The sequence below is a fragment of the Myotis myotis genome, unplaced genomic scaffold, assembly GCF_014108235.1.
Source record: "Myotis myotis isolate mMyoMyo1 unplaced genomic scaffold, mMyoMyo1.p scaffold_m19_p_5, whole genome shotgun sequence".
In the NCBI taxonomy this organism is placed as follows: Eukaryota; Metazoa; Chordata; class Mammalia; order Chiroptera; family Vespertilionidae; genus Myotis; species Myotis myotis.
The window spans coordinates 33,940,177-33,960,325 of NW_023416357.1; the positions used below are offsets into that span (position 1 = coordinate 33,940,177).

The 20,149-nt window shown below is 40.4% G+C and overlaps 1 protein-coding gene across 8 annotated transcripts in view; it reads left to right on the plus strand.

Moving 5' to 3' along the window:
* The window catches only part of CWC27 (CWC27 spliceosome associated cyclophilin), a 185,339-nt gene that overhangs the window by 58,629 nt on the left and 106,561 nt on the right, over positions 1-20,149 (plus strand). The window lies entirely within an intron of this gene.

Genomic DNA, 20,149 nt, shown 5'->3' on the forward strand with positions numbered 1-20,149 from the left:
GACTGTACCTTTGCTATGCTCATCAGCCAATCAGAAGAGTATGCAAATTAACCCAACAAAGATGGCCGTTAAATTTGCATACTGCAGGCAGATCCCGCTGCAGGGTGGCAGCATAATCCCCAGCCGCCGCCTGCCCCAGCTTGGGATCCAGGCCTGCCATGTGCGGCCCGGGGTGGGGGGGGGCGGGCAGGCGGCAGCTCAATCCCAGCCACTGCCTGCCCCAGCGCGGGATCTGGGCCTGCCGTGTGCGGGGCGGGGCGGGGGGGAGGGGCGGGTGGCAGTGAGATCCCCAGCTGCTGCCCTCCCCAGCATGGGATCCGGGTCTGCCGTGTGCGACTGGGGGATACGGGGCAGGCACCGGGGGATCGGGCGTGCCATCTGCCACCAGGGGAGCAGGCGTAAGCCAGCAGGTGGTTATCTCCCAAGGGGTCCCAGACTGTGAGAGGGCACAGGTTGGACTGAGAGTTCCCCCCCGCCAGTGCACAAATTTTTGTGCATCGGGCTTCTAGTAGAATTATAATTGCCCAGCTCATTTTCACAGGTGTGTCAGTATATGCCCTTCTTAGTAGGGAAACAGGGGATTCCATGTCAGAAGCAAGCCAAGCTCCAAAAGATGGGTAATAACTATGGGAGCAGCCAGGGGCTATTTTATAACAAAACTATTGTGCTCAAGGGTTGAAATTTCATAAAACTAATAGTTCTTACTGCTTCATCAAGGGTATTATTAAGTGATACTTGCTTTAAATTTTTTTCTCTCTCCTGTGAGTGCCTGGCAGTGACAAATACAATGACTTCTAGCATAGAGTGCTGCCTCCGCTACAGTTTTACGCGCTGTTGCTCTGTACCATCAGTACAAAATGTGTAAACAGTGAGAAGAGGAAATCTCATCTTAATATTATTGCTAAAATTATGTCTACCTCATGGACTCTCTTGAAATGGTTTCAGGGTCCTCCAGGGTCCACAAAGCATACTTTGGGAACTGCTTGTGCAGTGATTCAAGAGCAGATATCACAACCTCTAGAACAGTGGTTCTCAACCTTCTGGCCCTTTAAATACAGTTTCTTATGTTGTGACCCCAACCATAAAATTATTTTCGTTGCTACTTCAGAACTGTAATTTTGCTACTGTTATGAATCGTAATGTATATATCTGATATGCAGGATGGTCTTAGGCGACCCCTGTGAACAGGTCATTCGACCACCAAAGGGGTCGTGACCCACAGGTTGAGAATTGCTGCTCTAGGACTAAACGATCCGACTCTGCCTGGCTGTGAGATCTAGAGTCTAGGGCAAGTAATTCCCTCAGCTTTCTTTGTGTACTGAGTATATAACAGTACTGTATACAGTAGGTTTATGTCGGAGATCCGTTCCTATGGCGCGACATAACGCAATTATCGCCATAAGTTGGAACCCACCTGCATAAGCACCTACGTCACTCACATGGAGCACATACACAGCAGTAATGAAGCGAAACAGTAAAAAAAAATTAAAAGAAAGATAACAATTCCTGACCTTTACTTGTGGTAAGTAAATAATTAAAAAACATAAAGCACGTATGTACATATGTCAAAATGACGGAGCTTTTTTTTATATATAAATAAATGGGAGATGGTGACATAACCACAAAACAACGTACATGGAGTCCGACGTAACCCGAGCACTGTCTGTATAAGATTCATGTGAGGGTATGGGTTAAACTAGGTAACCTCTTAGACCTGTACCTAGCATAGAGTAAGCTTATCTGTTTGCAGATTATTATTTTGTATTATACAGATTAATTCTGGATATTTGAAACTCCATTCAAGTTCATCTCACCACTTTCAAATCAGCTCATATTTAAACAAGACCAAATAGCTGACACATTTCAGTTCCAAAGATTCTCAGAGATAGCTTCTGTATTCAACACCTTACTTACACCCCTTTAGGGTTTCAGAGTGCACTTTGACTTGCTCTGCCAGCAGTGATGCTTCCCTCTACAACTGGATTCTCTTATTGACCCTGTGTGCTTTTGTGATGATTCCTTCTGCAGTTTAAATGGCCTTGAGAGATGTTTTCAGTGTTAAAGTGTTGTTGGATTGATTTGGTGGTGAATGATGGCACAACTTGTCTAGTCTTAAAAGTTAAACAACCGGTGGTATTGCTTTCTGTGGGTAAATTGCTTTTAGTTCATATGTTCTTTGCAACCTGGGTTTACTTGAAAGTTGTTAGCTCTGTGATAAACTTTAATTTCGATTCTCATTTTCCTTTGGTCTTCGTCCAGAGCATTGTTCTAAGAGGTTAGTTATCTTTGCCCATGAGGTATAGGAGGAAAGTAAGTAAATCCATCATTTATCCAAAACCCACAAACTATTGATAGCTTCTATCTTTTTTGAATAAAGTTGCCAGAACTTCTGATTGAAAGTAAAAGTAGCTTAACTGTACTTTGGGGGCCAACTGGAGCCTTTATGCTATTGATCAATCACATTGAATGAAATTATTCTGTTAGAATAGTAAATAACAATTACCTCAAATTGTATAGTATTACCAAACATGAGATGGGTGAAAACAATTGTGAATTTTTTTGAAGCATCCTCAAAATTTGCCCACTCTTTGAACAAAGTAAATCATGTTGCATCATTAATATTCAAATTGTACATTATAAAGAAAGTAAAACCAAATTAATTCTTTGAAAAATTTCAACATTTATTGAATTACATATGTTCATATAAAAAGTTAATAAAGAAAATTCTTGTTGTCATCTTTGTAACGAGCAACAAACTCTGCTCTTTTCTGATTCGAACTTTAAGTGAACTCTTCCCTATGTCTCCTCATGCTAACTCAGTATTCTTCTACATAGCTTAATCAAAAAATGAGCTGGCTTTTTCTTTTTTTTTCTTTTTCCCTTTTTTAACCAAGGGAACTTTAATGTAATTTGCTAGGACTCTACAAAGATCTGGAATAATTTCATATTTTGTTTTAACCTCATGTTTATAATTGGGGTTTTGGAGCTCTATGAAACACCTTTCACTCTAAGTTAGACTAGATGTTAATCACTCTTCTCAGGCTGGCCAAAAGGTAATGGTCAGTTCAGTGACACACTCACAGGAAGATGAAGATTTCCAAGCATTTATCTTAACTTTATTTTTACTGATGTATGTCTTTTCTTGTATTTTCTGCTGTTTATTTTGATTGAAACTAAAATGTTTCTTTGTAAGCTCCAAGGACACATACGTGTTCTCTACCTAGGGCCCAAAAGTTTCCCATTCATATGCTTCTACTGTGCTGTTTAGACTTGTGTACACCTAAGCTCTTAATCCTTTCCCCTGAGCCATCTCCAAAAGAAAGTTTCGTATTTGGTGAAGCAAGAATTGTTTCTAAAGATTGTCCTTGGACTCAGTTATAGAACAGGAAAGGAGTTTGCAATGCTGGGAGTTCCCTGGCTTCTACCTCCAAAATAACTTAAGGGTTCTGGAGCTTGCAAAGCTCCCCCGCCTAAGAGTACAGAGACACGTCTTTTAAAACCCGGATTAACAGACAGAATTGGAGAACATTATAATAAATGTGTACTTTCTTGTGGTTTTTAGGTTCATAAGCATAATTTTATTTGATAAATAAAAAGCTACGCTTTCAGGCACATATTAGTAACTTTTCTAACAATAGGACATCTCGATTCAACTTCTTCAGTATGCATTAACATCGTGTCTTTAAATAGTAAACATCTTCCAACATTATACCTGGAAAATTTCTTTTCAAAAGTTACTAAATAAATGAACAATTACTTTCTCTGTAAAGTGAAAGTCTAAATTGCATATTTAGAGGGTTATGGGCTAAATCCGTGTTCCTCATTCCCATTACATGCACATCCATAGAACAGAAGGCAGTCCTGGCTGTGGATCTCTCATGCATTCAAACTGTAGATTGCTGAGCATTTGGCCAAAATAATTATATACTTTGGCTTGGGATGTGGAAACAGCAAACTTTTCCACTTTCCATTATATAAATTAGCAGTGGAAATAGCTGTATATTTCTCTATGATACCTTGCTAAATACAGGTAATGCCAATTCGTTTCTGTTACAAGGAATAATATGCCACAAATTGATAGTCAAATTTTTGTGTAACTTACATTTTATAGTAATCTGTTTTCATTGTCTGGAAGATCCAGTATCTTTCAATAATCTTTTTCTCTCAAGGCCCATGGAATTATAGCCTGTAGCAAAATTAATCAGACTCCTCTGGTGACTTGTTTTATAGGATATATTTATATTTTGAGGGGTTTTATGCTTGTTTATCTTTATGAGGGAGACCTCTGTATTCTTGCCATAGGAAACAAGACTTGTTCTGCCATGATATATGTTGTTTCCATATTTCTTGTTTCTTTGTGAGCCATCTTAATTTGGGGGACTGTTGAAATGTGGGCAGTAAAGCCCAAACAAAGATTTAAAACTTCCTAGTGTAATTTTAATGATAAAATAGATAAACATTCAATTACTTAACTAAAAAGAAAATATTTAAGAAGTAAACTACTCTTCAAATTTTATCCCACATCCAGTTTAACAAATATTTAAATACTCTATTCCAATAAGTATTTAATTATCACACTTAAGGCACTTGGCTGAGACTATATTATTCTTATCTATATATTCTATATATATAAAAGGCTAATATGCTAAGTGTCGGACCGTCCAACCGGTCGCTATGACACTCACTGACAACCAGGGGGAAGACGCTCAATGCAGGAACTGCTGAGCTGCACTGACTTGGCAGTGGTGGTTCTCAGGTGACACATCCCGAAACCAGAGAGGAGGGCTCCCGATTCCTCAGGGGGCCTTGTGATTCCACCTTCAGCAGTGGGTTATGTTGCTGCCGGGGCACTGTCAGCCTGAATCTGGTTTACTGCACACTTGCGTTTGCGTTCCTCACCCTGTACGACAGCAACTTTGCAGAGTGCCCTCTCGTACTCCGGGACCCCTCGGGGGATGTCAGAGAGCTGGTTTAAGGCCAGTCCCCGCAGGCCAGGCCGAGGAACCCCATCTGCTCACTCTGCAGACGTGGGGGAGGGACTGCAGGAGGTTGGCTCCAGGGCATGTCCGGCCCATCTTGCCCAGTCCTGCACTGCTGGCCACCTTCTAATTAATTTCCTTTCAATGTGCATGAATCCGTGCACCTGGTCACTAGTCAGTTGATAAATAACTAAAAAGCCCAGTGCACAAAATTTGTGCACTGGGGAAGGTGTCCCTCAGCCCAGCCTGCACCTTCTCAAAATCTGGGACTGCTGGCTCCTAACCGCTCGCCTGCCTGCCTGCCTGATTGCCCCTAACAGCTTCTGCCTGCCAGCCTGATCACCCCCTAACCGCTCCCCTGCTGGCCTGATTAACACCTAAGTGCTCCCCTGCCGGCCTGATCACCCCCAACTGCCCTCCCTTGCTAGCCTGGTTGCCCCCAATTGCCCTCCCCTGCCAACCTGATCTCACCCCCAATTGCCCTCCCCTGCCAGCCTGATATCGCCCCCAACTGCCCTCCCCTGCTGGCCTGGTTGCCCCCAACTGCCTTCCCTTGCAGGCCTGGTCGCCCCCAACTGCCCTTCCCTGCCAGCCTGGTTGCCCCCAACTGCCCTCCTCTGCAAGCTTGGTTCCCCCCAACTGCCCTCACCTACCAACCTGTTTGCCCCCAACTTCCCTCCCTTGCCAGCCTTATCTCGCCCCTCAACTGTTCTCCCCTGCCAACCTGATCTCCCCCAACTGCCCTCCTCTGCCAGACTGATCTCACCCCCAACTGCCCTCCTCTGCTGGCCAATTTGATTCTGATTGGTTGGTTTCTATGCCAGTCATCGTCAAAAGCTTCGCCTCCTATGCAGCCATTGGCTCCTCACAGTTGACCCAAATTTGGATCTGATTGGTCAGTTTCTATGCCAATCAGCGTCAAAAGCTCCGCCTCCCAGGCAGCCATTGGCTCCTCTCAGTTGACCCAGATTTGGTTCTGATTGGTCGGTTTCTATGCCAGTCAGCGTCTCTGGGCCTATCAATGGGGCCTGATCAAAGAGGCAGGGCTGATCAGCAGCCCCGGTGGAGGCCTGGAGAGAAATGGAGGTGAGGCTGCTGATCAGGCCTGGAGCTAAAGAGAGAGGCAAGTACTGATCAACAGCTGCCACAAGGCTACCTACGGATCAGACCCTGCTTCTCTCTTCAGGCCTCTCTCTGGGCCTGATTCGCAGCCCCCTCCGCAATCAGTGTTGGGTCACTGTGCCTGCAGCCATAGCAGTCAGCAGTGGGTCTCCACAGCAACCCAGCGCTGACTACAGGACTGACTTCCCATTGGTCGAGCCTCCCGGTCATTGTGGATGTGACGGACCCAGGGTTTTTATATATTAGGATAATGGTATCTAGTGAACCTTCAGCAAATGGCTTGCAGTTAGGTTCCAATACTGCTGAGGCCCCACTTTTTCAAAGTGTTTCTAAGTCCTATATATTGCGTGGTTCTAGAAGACAATGAACAGGAAAGAGATGAATTTCAACAAATTCAAGATTAAAATTCAAATTCAATTTCAAGATTATTTGCTGTGACTTTTCAGAACCTTATGTGATATGTTCTATTTTTAGATTTCACTTAACTGTTATGTTTTTACTTTCTTTCAATTACTAATCAAGAGTTTCCTCTGTGAAGATGTTTTTGCCATTCTTGGAACCACAAGGAGTTTTTCCTTTTAATAATGATGCTGTTTGCTGAGGTCCCAGGCATGTGACCTTTAAAGAAAAAAATGGCAAATCATTTTCCTACTTTTAGTATGTGGTTAGGAGTGAGTTGGCCCATTCACATCAAGCTTAATTTGATGTGAGTTAGTACTAACCTTTGACAAAATCCATGGTTTAAAATTTAGACCAGAGTAGACAATAAATCTTACTGTTTAAATCACCTAACAGGGTAACAGTACTGTTTGTAACATTTCTCCAGTCTTCATTCCTAAATCTGTTATTCTGTGATGTAAAGCCTTGGTTGCTTTTCAGCACTTTTAAATTTGTTTGCAGAAGGTGGGGCCCAGAAAATGTGCCCATCATTGAAGGCTCTAAGTTTAGCTGAGGAAAAGCAAGGCTGCTGTAATGTTTCTATTCTAAAAATGTTGTATTTATCTGAGTTACAGGACTGGTTTACATAAATGAGAAACTAAGATTTTCCATACACCAGGAAAAGTTTCAAAAGGATGGCTTTTGTGCTTGCCACTTCATATCCACCAAATGTTGCAAACAAATACTCATGTTTGCAGTAGGCCATTTGTGGATGTGCGTAACTGTGGTTCACAGTCCTCAAGCTCAGGGCTTTTCCAGGTACTCATGGGAAACCCTCAGAAGGTTAGCCCTCCTTCTGCATTTCTGGAATGAGGTGCAGCTTTTAAGGTTTACAAATTTATTTTTTGCCTAAAAGTAGATAGATGAGACACTCACTTTATTTCAGATAGGAATTCTAATACCTTTGGTGTGAAATGGCACTATCTTTAGTAATCTTTATCTTATGTAACTACATTTTTGGTTTTGGAGATTGGGACTTAAAAATGTTAAAATCTTTAATAGCTTACTTTATGTTAGTTAACTTTTAAAAAGACCTTTGCACACTGTTACGTTTTTAATGTGACTCCATTGCTTACTTTGGCTACTAAAGTGCTAAATTTGGTGTCAAAACTCATGAGAAGATAAATCAGTCTCTGTCATAAGGCAACCAGGAAAGATTTCAGTGAAGATAGTGTTTAGTATTTAGGATTAGTGTTATCTCTAATTAAATAGCAAAATGGTTTGTCCTTAAGCCAACAAGAAGTCCAGGCTTAATGAAATCCCTCTTACCACTGTTTCTTTCCTTTTTTTTTTTTTTTTTTTGACTTAAAAAGCAAGAAAATGGAACAAAAACAGCTCTCAGGGTTCTTTATTATTTAGAGTTCTACAACTTTACAAATCATTAATTTAGTGTGTGATATAACCTTTTCTGTCTTTTGAATTATCATTTCTAAAAAGTTGAAGATCTCTTAAAAGCACTTTACTAACACTGCATTTTTCCTAGAGATTCTTGAATTATCTAAATATTGCTTCCTGATCAAGACCTCTCCTTAAGAGTGACTTCGATTAATCAAATGAGCATTTTACACAAATAGTATTGATCACACAATCAACTTACTCTTTAGTAATTAGAATTACTTGAAGTGTTTAGATTGCCTCTGCTATCTTAGTTTTTCTCTAAGTCAGATACACTGTTTTGGCTGCTTGATAGATTGACAAGAGGAGAACATAAAAACATATGTACATACATACACATGTGTGTCTTTTAGCTTTAGTTTCCAATTTCATTAACCAAAGATCCAGTATTTTATCAGAAGTAAAGTCAGGCCCAGCCAGCGTGGCTCAGTGGTTGAGCATTGACCTATGAATTAGGAGGTTGTGATTCGATTCCTGGTCTGGGCACATGCCTGGGTTGCAGGCTTGATCCCCAGTAGGGGGCATGCAGGAGGCAACCAATTCTCATCACTGATGTTTCTATCTCTCCTCTCTGAAATCGATAAAAAAATTTTTTTAAAAAAGTGAATTCAGGGCAAACACAGATACACTATAATCTCAGCATAGCTTTTCTTAGCCACCGTGGTCCCTAGTAGGGATCAGCAGTTGCTAATAACAATATGCATGCAAGATAGGGTCCCTGAATCAGGAAAGTTTATTTCTTGCCATGTCACCACCCTTTTACTTCACTCTTCTAAAAGAAATAACAATCCGTGGGCTATTCAATTTTCATAACTATTCCAGAAAAATGTGGGCTTCCTTTTATGGGAATGTTTATAATTACTAGACTTTTCTGGTTCTTGAACCCAACTCAGTGTCAGCAAGGATACTTTCTCATCCAGAGGGAGAAAGCAGAGTTAATCCCCAGGTGTCCTCTGCCTCTTAGCTTACAAGTGGTCTGGAAAGCCCATTTCCCCATAAGTATTAAAGCTGACGTTTATAACTTTGAATCTTAAAATAACCAAATAAGCTCTTGGTTTTTGCCTAAAGAAAAAAAAAGTAACAGAAGTATGGTAATCTAAATTGACCAAATTTGTAAAATTCTTTATAATGTTTGGATTTAGAATGCTTTTTATACTCAGGTTTGAATGTGGTCATATAAGCGTAGGGTATTTGTGAAAAATAATGAGTCATATTGTGAAAACTTGACTCAAGAGGAACTGAGAAGCTATCTAGTCTATCTCTTCTTTAATAGGAAAAGAATCTTTCAAAAAATTTCAGGCTGTCCATAAAAGAAAAAAATATTTGTCTACTCACAACACTTTTGACAACAAATGTGTGGGTTTTCTAAACAAAGCCATTCTGCATGGACACCAACCAGGTGTTCTGCAATTTAATTTAAATCTGATACTTACTACCCAGCTTACTACCTGGACTTAGTGCACACCTCATAGGTTTCATACATAATTTACTCCCTAACTTCTATCCCCTGCCTGATCCTATACTTCCTATACTGTAGCTTTTTCACCCTGAAGTCCCACAAGACTGCCCCCTCACTTCACATGCCAATTGCAAGTATGTAGTGGGGTCCCAGGTTACCCACACTTTTATCCAACTTGGCTACAAATCTGGGATTCCTACAACCCCCCTCTCAGTTTTGATAGTTTGCCATAACGGCTCAGGAACTCAGGGAAACACTTTTGTTTACTGGTTTATTTTAAAGAAATTTATAAGGGATACAAATGAATAGCCATATGATGATGACAAGGTACATAGCATTAGACTTGCAAGGATGCCAAGCACTGGAGCTCCTGTCCCCTTGGAGTTTAGGGTACACCATCTACCCAGCACATGGATGTTTCACCACCCAGAAGCTCTCAAACCCCATAGTTTAGGGATTTCGATGGGGGCTTCATTACATAGTCATGTTTAGTTAGTAACCCAGTCTCCAGCTCCTCTCACCCCCAGAGAATGGGGGGGAGGGCCTAAAAGTTCCAAGCTTCTCCATGGCTTGGTCCTCTGGTGACCAACCTCCATTCTGAAGCTGTCTAACCCACCAAGAATCACCTCATTAGAACAGAAGATGCTTCTACCACCTAGGATATTCCAAGGGATTTAGGAGCTATGTATAAGGTGCTCCTATCACCCCTCAACTCAGGAACTTACTAGGGTTTTAGAAGCTCTGTGTCAGGAACTAGGGGCATAGACCAATATTTTTTTCTTATGTCTCAGACCATTTTTGTAATTTTAATTCAGTCCTCTTTGTGAATTTCTAACTTCTGTGCCTGACATATACTAGGTGCTCAAGAAATGTTTATTATGTGAGTAATAAGTACTTGTATGTATTAATTAATAATAAGTACTTATATGTATTAACTAGTTTAATTAGGCCCTTAAATATATTAGGTGTGCAGAGATATGAGGATAGTCTTGCTTCTTAAAATATTTGTGTTCAGAAGAAACAGTTACTCAGTATTCACCTGCTGTACATTGAATTATGGTGGCCTCTTTAAAGATTCCAATAATGACAAAATGATGGTACAAAAACTGTAGTATCAGGAATCATGGGATGGGGTAGGGGACAGAAATTGAGGAGCGTGTATGTATGACATAGACCCTGTTAAAGGAATTCAAGTTGACTCATATGAACAAGGAAAGCTTGACAGAGTAGACAGCATTTAAGGTAGACCTTAAAAACTGAGTGGGAAAAAGACAGGCAGGAGTTATTCCTTTTTGAAAAGAATTTGAAAAAATACCTGGAAACCAGAAAACACAAGACCTGGTGAGGGAACTGGGAAAGGCCCAAGTATCTCCATAGGCAAATACTGGGGAAAGAACTGTTGAGCTGGGGTGTGGGGATCTTGAGGCAGACTGCTTCAGCTTTCTTCAGAGGTCTATTTAAGGTTTGTGAGCACCCCATTAATAAGATGAATTACAGTGGAGGAAGATCAGTTAGGAATTAGGGGCAGTTATACAGGGAAAGATTAAAGTACTTGAAAAGAACATGGAAAAGAGAAGATGGGGGAAAGTTGGTTGTGAAAGAAAAAAGGGCAACTTGATTGAGTGCCCAAAGAGGATGGAATCGGAGAGGATTCCTGACACTTCTTATAAGGAGCATGCTAACTGCCTGAGCAAGACCATCTGTAGCCAGAAGACTGCAAATTATCAACTCCCCTAGATCTAATTTTTCAGGGCTCTCTTGGGGAGGAAACTACTGAAGATGAGCTCCCTGCCAGGGACATAGCCCTTCAAGCTTGGCTTCTCTGGAGCCAAACCTCCAGCTCTGTGTCTGGGAGTCATTGTGGTGGGAGCAAGTGGCTAAGTGTGTCAGGCAGAGAAGTGAGCTCTGCAAGTTGCTCAGGAGAACACGCAGCAGGAGCCAGTCGTAGGAGAATGGCTGCTGCACCCAAGTAGTGTCCTCAAGGGATAATAGATATAAGGACAAAGCCTTCCCAAGAACTGATCAGAGGAGTTGGCAAGAAAAGGGAGCTTGTTGTTCTTGTGTGTTTTAATAATCTCCCTTTTCATTCAGAAAAAGTAATACGTATTCATTAAGGACATTCTAGAAGACAGGTAAAAAGGGGGAGAAGAGTCTTCACAGCATATATACATCTGTTAATATTTTGGTATAGTTTCTACAAGTTTTTCTCCGAAGCAGGATTTTTCAGCTGAAGGTAACAGTGTGCACCATGTAGTAAAGGCGAAAGAGATCTATGATTGCTCGTTACTACTTGTCAACAGCAAGTAGAAGTTAAATCATAAAAGGGCTTATGTGCTGTTAGAGAGCTGTTGGAGAGTTTTATGCCTGGGGTGGGGTCGGGGCATGATAAGATTTACACTTTAGAATGGTTCCTTGTCTATTGTGTAGACGATGTATTAGAGGGCCCAAGGCTTGATGTCCAGGTCATAAGGGGCTAACCAAGGCATTGGGAAGAAGGGAAGGAAGTTGAGAGTTTTATAAAGAAAAATTAGCAGGATGTAGTGCTTGAAAAGGTAGGAAGATGGAGAAGCATGCTATACTTTCCTGTTTCTGCTTTATTACATCCCCTCACTTTAAAACTATCTCAATTAGGTATCCCACAGGAACTTCAGATTCAACATATCCAAAACAGAAATTACCAACATTCTTCCCCAAATTACTCCCCATCCTAAATTCCCTTTCTTGAGGCCTATGTTCTTGCCCACCTAGTTGCCCAAGCTAGAAATTTGGAAGTCATCCTAGACTGTTATTTCTTCGGTAAGTCTACCTCTCCATCTAGTCACCAAACCTACCAGATCTTTTACTTGAATCTTTAAGATCAATTTCTTTATATCTTCAATGTCTCTATAGTTGCCAAGTTCTGGTTTTCATTTTTGACCTGTGGGTTGGTGAACTGCAATCTATAGACCAAATCCATCCTGCCCCTGTTTTTGGAATCACCTATTTGTGAAAGTTTCAGTAGAACTTAGCAAGCTCATTTGTTTACATTTTCTCTATTGTTGTTTTTATACCAAAGTGGTAGAGTTGAGTAGTTGTGATCCTGACCATGTGCCTACAAAGCCTAAATATTTACCATATTGTCCTCTATAGAAATCTTGCTTATAATGTTGTAATATAATTGGTTTCCCCTCTTTCTGTTCTCAATCTGGCCTTTACTATGTTGATGGAGTGATTTTCCTAAAACACTGTCTGTTCATGTCCATCCGCCTTGTTCATATTTCTTTGATGGTTTTCAACAGCCAACAGAATTTAATCTACAACTCCTTAGCATTTATTACAGGTGATGAATTCTAGTGTAGCTTTTCAAATCCCAATTCTTCCTCAGTCTACAAATGGCTCACTTTAAAGGGATTATTTACATGAGTGCAATCTCCATTTAATGTTTAAACATATTATGAAGTTTAGTCTTTCAAGGTGTTATATTGGGATTCTCTGATAAATCTGTAATTTTACGAGTGATTTCTTGGAAAACTCTGGCCATTTGTTGTCAGTTGGATATGTTAATAAAAAGGAAGAGAGTAAATATTATTGCCAGACATTAGCTTTACTTGTTCAGCAAGAACTCTGAGGTTTGCTAAGATTTTAACACCTCTGCTGTTTTCCTTTATTTTGTGATTCTGAAAAGACCATTACTGTACGTTATCATGAACTCAAAGAGTCTTATATGGACTTTCATATTCACTACAATGGAAAAGTTAAAGATGGTTTTCTATGCAAGAGAGAATTGAATCAAAACATATATGAGAGAGTATTTATTTTAGCATCTCAATTCCAATTGAATAATATTTATCTATAGTGTTCAGGCATTTCATTTGCAAATTTAATCTCAAACAAACTTCATTAATGGCAATTCCCAGGAGAGATTGACAGTATCCAGAAATCACCTCCTTCCCTATAAAACTTAGTGCTATGTAAATGTTTGGTTGTATTGCATATGGTAGAAAGGATAATTCTAACAGAAAAAGAACCTTATTTTCTAGTTTGAAAGTGAAAGGAATTAATAGATCAATTTGGTGAAGATCAACAGATACTTTTTTCTTTCTGAAAATTAACATTTTATAGTATTGAGAAATCTAAATGGAAATGTAGTTGTAGCCATTCAAATAGCTACATAGATTTTTCTTTTTTTAAATAAAATGTACTGGGAAGTGGTTATGAAAGGAGAATTGACTTGGTGTGGTAGACACACAATAGAATATACAGATGATGTATTATAGAATTTACACCTGAAATATATAATTTTATTAACCAATGTCACCCCAACAAATTCAACAATAAATAAAATGAAAATCATGCAAAACTAAAAGAAACAAACTAAAAGGATAATAATAATTCTACTACATTGCAGTTTACCTAATATCAAAAATGATCATCTGTTTACATACTATAACTGTATTTGAGGAATAATATTTACCTTTTCTAAATGCTGGGGGAAATGTTAAATAAGTGTCCCTCTTTTTGTTTAAAAAAAAATTCATTGAAAATGATTTTTTTTTTGCAGTCTTTTTTTTTTTTATTGCTTACAGTATTACAAAGGGTATTACATATGTGTCCCTTTTTCCCCCCCGCCCTTGACAATCCCCTGGCCTCCCCTACTCCCAGTGTCTTATGTCCATTGGTTATGCTTATATGCATGCATACAAGTCCTTTGGTTGATCTCTTACCCCCCTCCCTCCTGCCCCCCACCCCTCCCCGGCCTTCCCGCTGAAGTTTGACAATCTGTTTGAGGCTGCTCTGCCTCTGTATCTATTATTGTTCAAAAGTTTATAATGGTCTCTATTATCCATGAATGAGTGAGATCATGTGGTATTTTTTCCTTCATTGACTGGCTTATTTCACTTAGCATAATGCTCTCCAGTTTGAAAATGATTTTTAAAAAAACCCTTAAAGGCAGCTTAATTATTGCCGAGCTATTAAAGTGAGGTAAAAATAATTACATAACTAATCTAATAAAAATAAAAAATGTATTGGAATTTTTTTTGAGAAATATCAAACTTAGTTGTATGATTTCATTTGAATGCTAAACAAAAGATACAGAGTTAAAAAAATCTTTGCTCATTTCAATTCTGGATTTATTGAACATTTACTAAGTATAAAGCAGTTAGATGCTCATTTAGTCTATATTTTATCAAAAACTTGAGCACATTTAATTTACCTTACTCATTTTTTTCCCTTTTCAGGTGAATGCCAACTCTTTTAGAAGCTAATAAATATTTCAATTCAGTACTTGAAACCAGACTTTTCAAAAAAGTTTACAATTATTTCAGTGTAGAACATAGCCTATCAATATAATTTAGAGAGCATAGCCCAGTGGTCTGCAAACTGCGGCTCGTGAGCCACATGCGGCTCTTTGGCCCCTTGAGTGTGGCTTTTCCACAAAATACCATGTGCGGGCACACATGTACAGTGCGATTGAAACTTCGTGGTCTATGCGCAGAAATCGGTATTTTGTGGAAGAGCCACACTCAAGGGGCCAAAGAGCCGCATGTGGCTTGTGAGCTGCAGTTTACCGACCACTGGCATAGCCTAATGGTATAATTTTTAAAACTTGATATTGTTACCTAAGTTACTTTTCTTATTTTCTGAAATAATATTTCACCAGTACTTATGCACAAGAGATACCCTTAGAGATGAAAACATAGAGTGCTTCAGTAATTTTGTTTCTGCTGCTAACTAATGCCTAGTATTAGTTCATGTTTATACGTGCTCAAGTGAATGCAGTGATCACAGTGACTAAAAATATTTTAATTGCTTTAGATTGTGTAAGTGCTGAACAGCTAAACTCTCCAACACTAATGAAAATGAAATGAAGAGCTACTAATAAGATACATGCTAATTGCATTTATTAGATGTCTGAGAGCTTCTTGGGGGAAAGAGCAAAAGAGCCAAATGGAATTTCAGCATCTAGCTGTAGTGATTCAAGAAGTAAAACTCTTTTGGTTATTAAGTTGAAGTCTGCCGGGAGCCGGTCCATCCTTGCTGTTTCAAAGGACCTGGCATATATGGCATACTGTTCTTAATATGTTTGCTCACCTTCTTGGCACTATGTGTTTTAACCAAGGTCTCTGAGAAAGGTTGTTTCCCCAGGTAGGGATTTTCCCCTGAAGTTAGGGAGGGAATAAAACCCCTCAACTAGGTGCCAGGCGGGTAATTAATCACTTTAACTACGAACAATCATGCTTAAGCTACATAATCTTTACTCCCTGGAATGGAGATAAGAAACGCCCTAACCTTTGTAATAGAGATTGATAGGATTGAATCAACTGGTATAAATACAGATGTAACAAGACAGCAAGACTCAGAACTTAGAATACAGAGCTTAGAACACAGAACTAAGAAGACAGAACCTACACAGAACTAGAGACAGAAGAACTTCGCTGGAGAGAACATGGCAAAAGATCCTGGACTAAACCTGACTACAGAAATTGGCAAGAGAACCTGACTAGAACCTGGTGACTGAACCTGGCTGGAGAACCTAGCGAGGGAACATGGCTACAGAACCTGGCTGGAGAACCTGGAGAACCTAGCAAGAGAACATGGACATAGACCCTGGCAGGAGATCCTAAGCAGAACCTCCCTGGAGATCCAGACCAGAACTTGGCTGGAGATCCTGGCTGGAGATCCTGGCTAGGCTGCTGATCAACTGAACACTGTCTCCGTGTCATTCCTTCTTCGCCGACTCCGTCTACGCCTTTGGGGACCCCTGGACCCGCTGGGGCTGGACCCCAGCAGAAGTCTTGCATTTTCAAATAGAAAGAAAACTTAAAATTATAAATGATTTTAAATGAATTATCATTCCTTTGAAAACTTCCAATCAGAACATTTTTAAACTGTATTTAAGAAAAAAATGACTTAAAATTATATGGGTCCTATTGCCCATCCTGCAGGGCAATGAATTAATGAAGTTTCTGGCAAAGAAACCAGAGACTATGGTATCATGACATTGTCCCCTAACCCCTTTATACTGAAAGGCATTCATATGAAAGAAGAGCTGGGTTATTTCTGTCCTCTCTGAGCTCCTAAGGGCAGAACCTGGATCAATGAATGATAGTTACTAGGAGACAGCTTTGGGTTCCACAATAAGGAAAAACTTTCTGACAGGTAGGCCAGGCCCAAAATGGAAGGAGTACAAATATACTTCACTAAGAAGTACAAATGGTCAATAAATTAGTGGCCCTTGGCCTGAGGTGCTAAGAGAGTGGGCTTTTTATTTCTGACTAGAGGCCCAGTGCATGAAATTCTTGCACTCAAGGGGGGTCCCTCAGCCTGGCCTGCACCCTCTCGCAGTCCGGGAGCCCTTGGGGGATGTCCGACTGATTGCTCAGGCCCGCTCCTCGGGAGTCAAACATCCTTAGCGCTGCCGCGGAGGTGGGAGAGGCTCCTGCCACTGCACTTGCCAGCCGTGAACCCAGCTTCTGGCTAAGCAGCACTCCCCCTGTGGGCGTCCACTGACCACCAGGGGGCAGCTCCTGCGTTGAGCATCTGCCCCCTGGTGGTCAGTGTGTCATAGTGACCAGTCAGTCAATTTGCATATTAGCCTTTTATTATATAGGATTATAAGAAATTAACTTTAAGCCTCCTTTTCTTTTTTTTAAATTTAAATATATTTTTATTGATTTTAATAAGGAAAGGAGGGAAAGAGGGATAGATACACCAGTGATGAGAGAGAGTCACTAATCGGCTGCCTCCTACACCCTCCCTCCCTCCCGCCCCCAACTCGGGATCAAGCCCACAACCCAGGCATGTGCCCGACTGGGAATCAAATCATGACTTCCTGGTTCATAGCTCGGTGCTCAACTATTGAGCCACACCAGCCGGGCAGGCTCCTTTTGACTTGAATGATAAACCCCTGCTTTTCTCTAAGGGAGCTGTGTAAAACTTCTGGATCTTTTTTCAACATATCATTAAGAACTTAATTTACTTAATATGTATTGAGTAGTCTCATATGCAAAATTTTAACATAATTTCTGCTTCCTTCTCCTGCCCCCATATTTCACTTTATAAAATTTTTTTAAATGTTAATAGTGGTAAAATACAAATAACACAGAATGTATTATCCTAACCATTTTAATTATATATCAGTAGTATTAAGTATACTCATGTTGTACAACCAATCTCCAGAACTTTTTAATTTTGCAAATCTGAAACTTTACACCCTTTAAACAGCTCCCCATTTTCCCTTCTTTCCAAGCTCTAGGCAACCACTATTCTACTTTGTGTTTCTACAAATTGGACTAATCTAGATACCTTATATAAGGAGAATCATACAGTATTTTATTTATTTCACTTAGTATCATGTCTTAGGGTTCATCCATGTTATAGTGTGTGTCAAAGTTTCCTTCTTTTTTAAGACAAAATGATATTCCATCATATTTCTAGACCACATTTTGTTTATCCATTCATTCATCGATGGACACTTGGGTTGCTTCTGCCTTTAGCTGTTGTGAATAATGCTGTTATGAACAGGAGGGTGCAAATATCTCTTTGAGATCCTGTTCAGTTCTTTGGGACAATTACCCACAAATGGGATTACTAGGCCATAAGGTAATTCTACTTTTAATTTTTTGAGGAACTGCCATACCGTTTTCCATAGAGCTGCACCATTTTACATTCCCACCAATAGTGCACAGGGTGCTGAGTTCTCTGCATCCTTGCTAACACTTGCTCTTTTCTGTTTGTTTGCTTATTTTGCTAGTAGCCATTTGAGTAGGTGTGAGGAGTACTAACATAATTTTGACTCTAGTGCCTTGTACAATACCCTACGCATAGCAGCTGATTTATAGACCTTATGGTGGAGATGTCCTATAACTTTATGTTATGTTTCATACAGTGTTTGCCGTATAAAGTTGATCTTGGATAAAGATTCTTAACGGAGTCAATGTTCTGTGCTTTAGGATAAAATAAAGACACAATTTAGAAATAGCTCTTCTTATGGCTGTTGCTCTATTAATATTCCAATTTTCAGCACCAATGCTGACTTTTATGTGCTGTTCTCATAAATACCCATCACTGTCCTAGCTTAAGGTCATAAATTATCCATGGCTTTTGTAGTGTGTTTCTCTCTTTAATTCCAGCAATTTGTATAGCACTTGTGAAAGAGAAACTTGCTGATTCCTCTATAAGAAAACTATGTAGTGTACCTAGGAATTAAGGTTGGGGTTTTTTTTTGTTTTTAAGAATCCTGTCAAAATAGAATCTAGTTTACTACATTTAGAGTTGTGGTGTTTAGTCTTTCTCTTCTCCTTTTCTCCCCTGCAGTGCCTACAGGCTGATATGAGATCACTGGTGCTCTGAGCCAAGTTTATAGTTAGTGTGGACATGTTTAAATTTTTGGTATCTTGACTAAATGCTTGGTAACTTTAATATTAATGGTCTAACAATTAGTAATTCTTGGCCTATGGAAAAGAGATTTATTGTTGTCATATTTGGAAAAAATGAACTGGGAATAAATAAGAAAGTAAGAGCAAATAGTTTTCACTCCTAAGTAGTTATGTTTTAAGTAGTTTTTTATTAGCAATGAGAGAAATCAACATTCTGAGACTTTGTGCTTGCAACTAGATAATATAGATCTTTCTCAGAACATGTTGTTGTAACTACAGGTGCTGTGTAGCTGTTTCACTTTGTCTAGTGTTGATATAGACCAGGGCTCCCTTCTGTGTTTAAAATAAGGAGGTTTCAATTAATTTACTGCTTCTTTGAGAGCAATATAATAAATGTGTAAGGTATAATTATACTCTGTTATGAGCAAAAACCAAACGCTATGAGGCTCAAACAAGTAGGACACCTTTTAATCTTACAGAGATAAGTGTTTATTAAATAACTAGAGGCCTGGTGCATGAATTCATGCATGGGTGGGGTCCCTTGGGCTGGCCTGCAGGGATTGGGCCCCAGCTCGCACCCTCAGCCTCACAGCCTCACCTGGCACCTTGCCATGGCCTGGTGCTGCCCCCTCACCTGTTCCACCATCCCGCCTGCAGGGCAATCGATCGGGGCCGGGCCCCCTGCCCGGCTTCCTCAGTGCCTGCCGGGTGGCAACCTCACCCCCCACAGCCGCCACTGGTCGCCATCTGCAGGGCGATCAGGCCCCCGCTCTCACCCGCCTTGGCCTGGCACAGCCCACTACCTGCTCCATCATCCTGCCACAGTCCCACTCTTGTCAGGGCCCATTGGGGCTGGCAGCGCCTCCACTGCCACCCGCTGCCAGTACCGTGTTGCTGATGCCTGCCATGTTCCACACTGCCCCCCCGTTGGTCAGAACACGTCGTAGTGAGCGGTCAAACTCCCAGTAGAACAATTTGCATATTAGGCTTTTATTGTATAGGACTAAAGGCCTGCTGCACAAAATTCGTGCAAGAGTAGGCCTTCCTTCCCCCAGCTGCCAGCATTGGCTTCCCTCGGGCACCCGGGACCCGGGCTTCCCTCGTAGCTCTGGCTTCGTCCAGAAGGTCATCCAGAAGAACTTCCAGTCTAATTAGCATATTATGCTTTTATTATAATAGATGAACAAGGCAAACCTGCACAGTGAGCAGTTAGGGATAACCTGGTAACACTACACCTACATAAATTATGCCCCACCATGACCATTTCACAAATAATATTTGGTTGAATACAAAAAGAAAGCTTCTTCAGGTTTGCCTTTTTACTTAATAGGACAAGACAGATGAGGGTATGGAAACATGAATAGCTATCAGATTGAACACATGGAAGTAACCTTTTT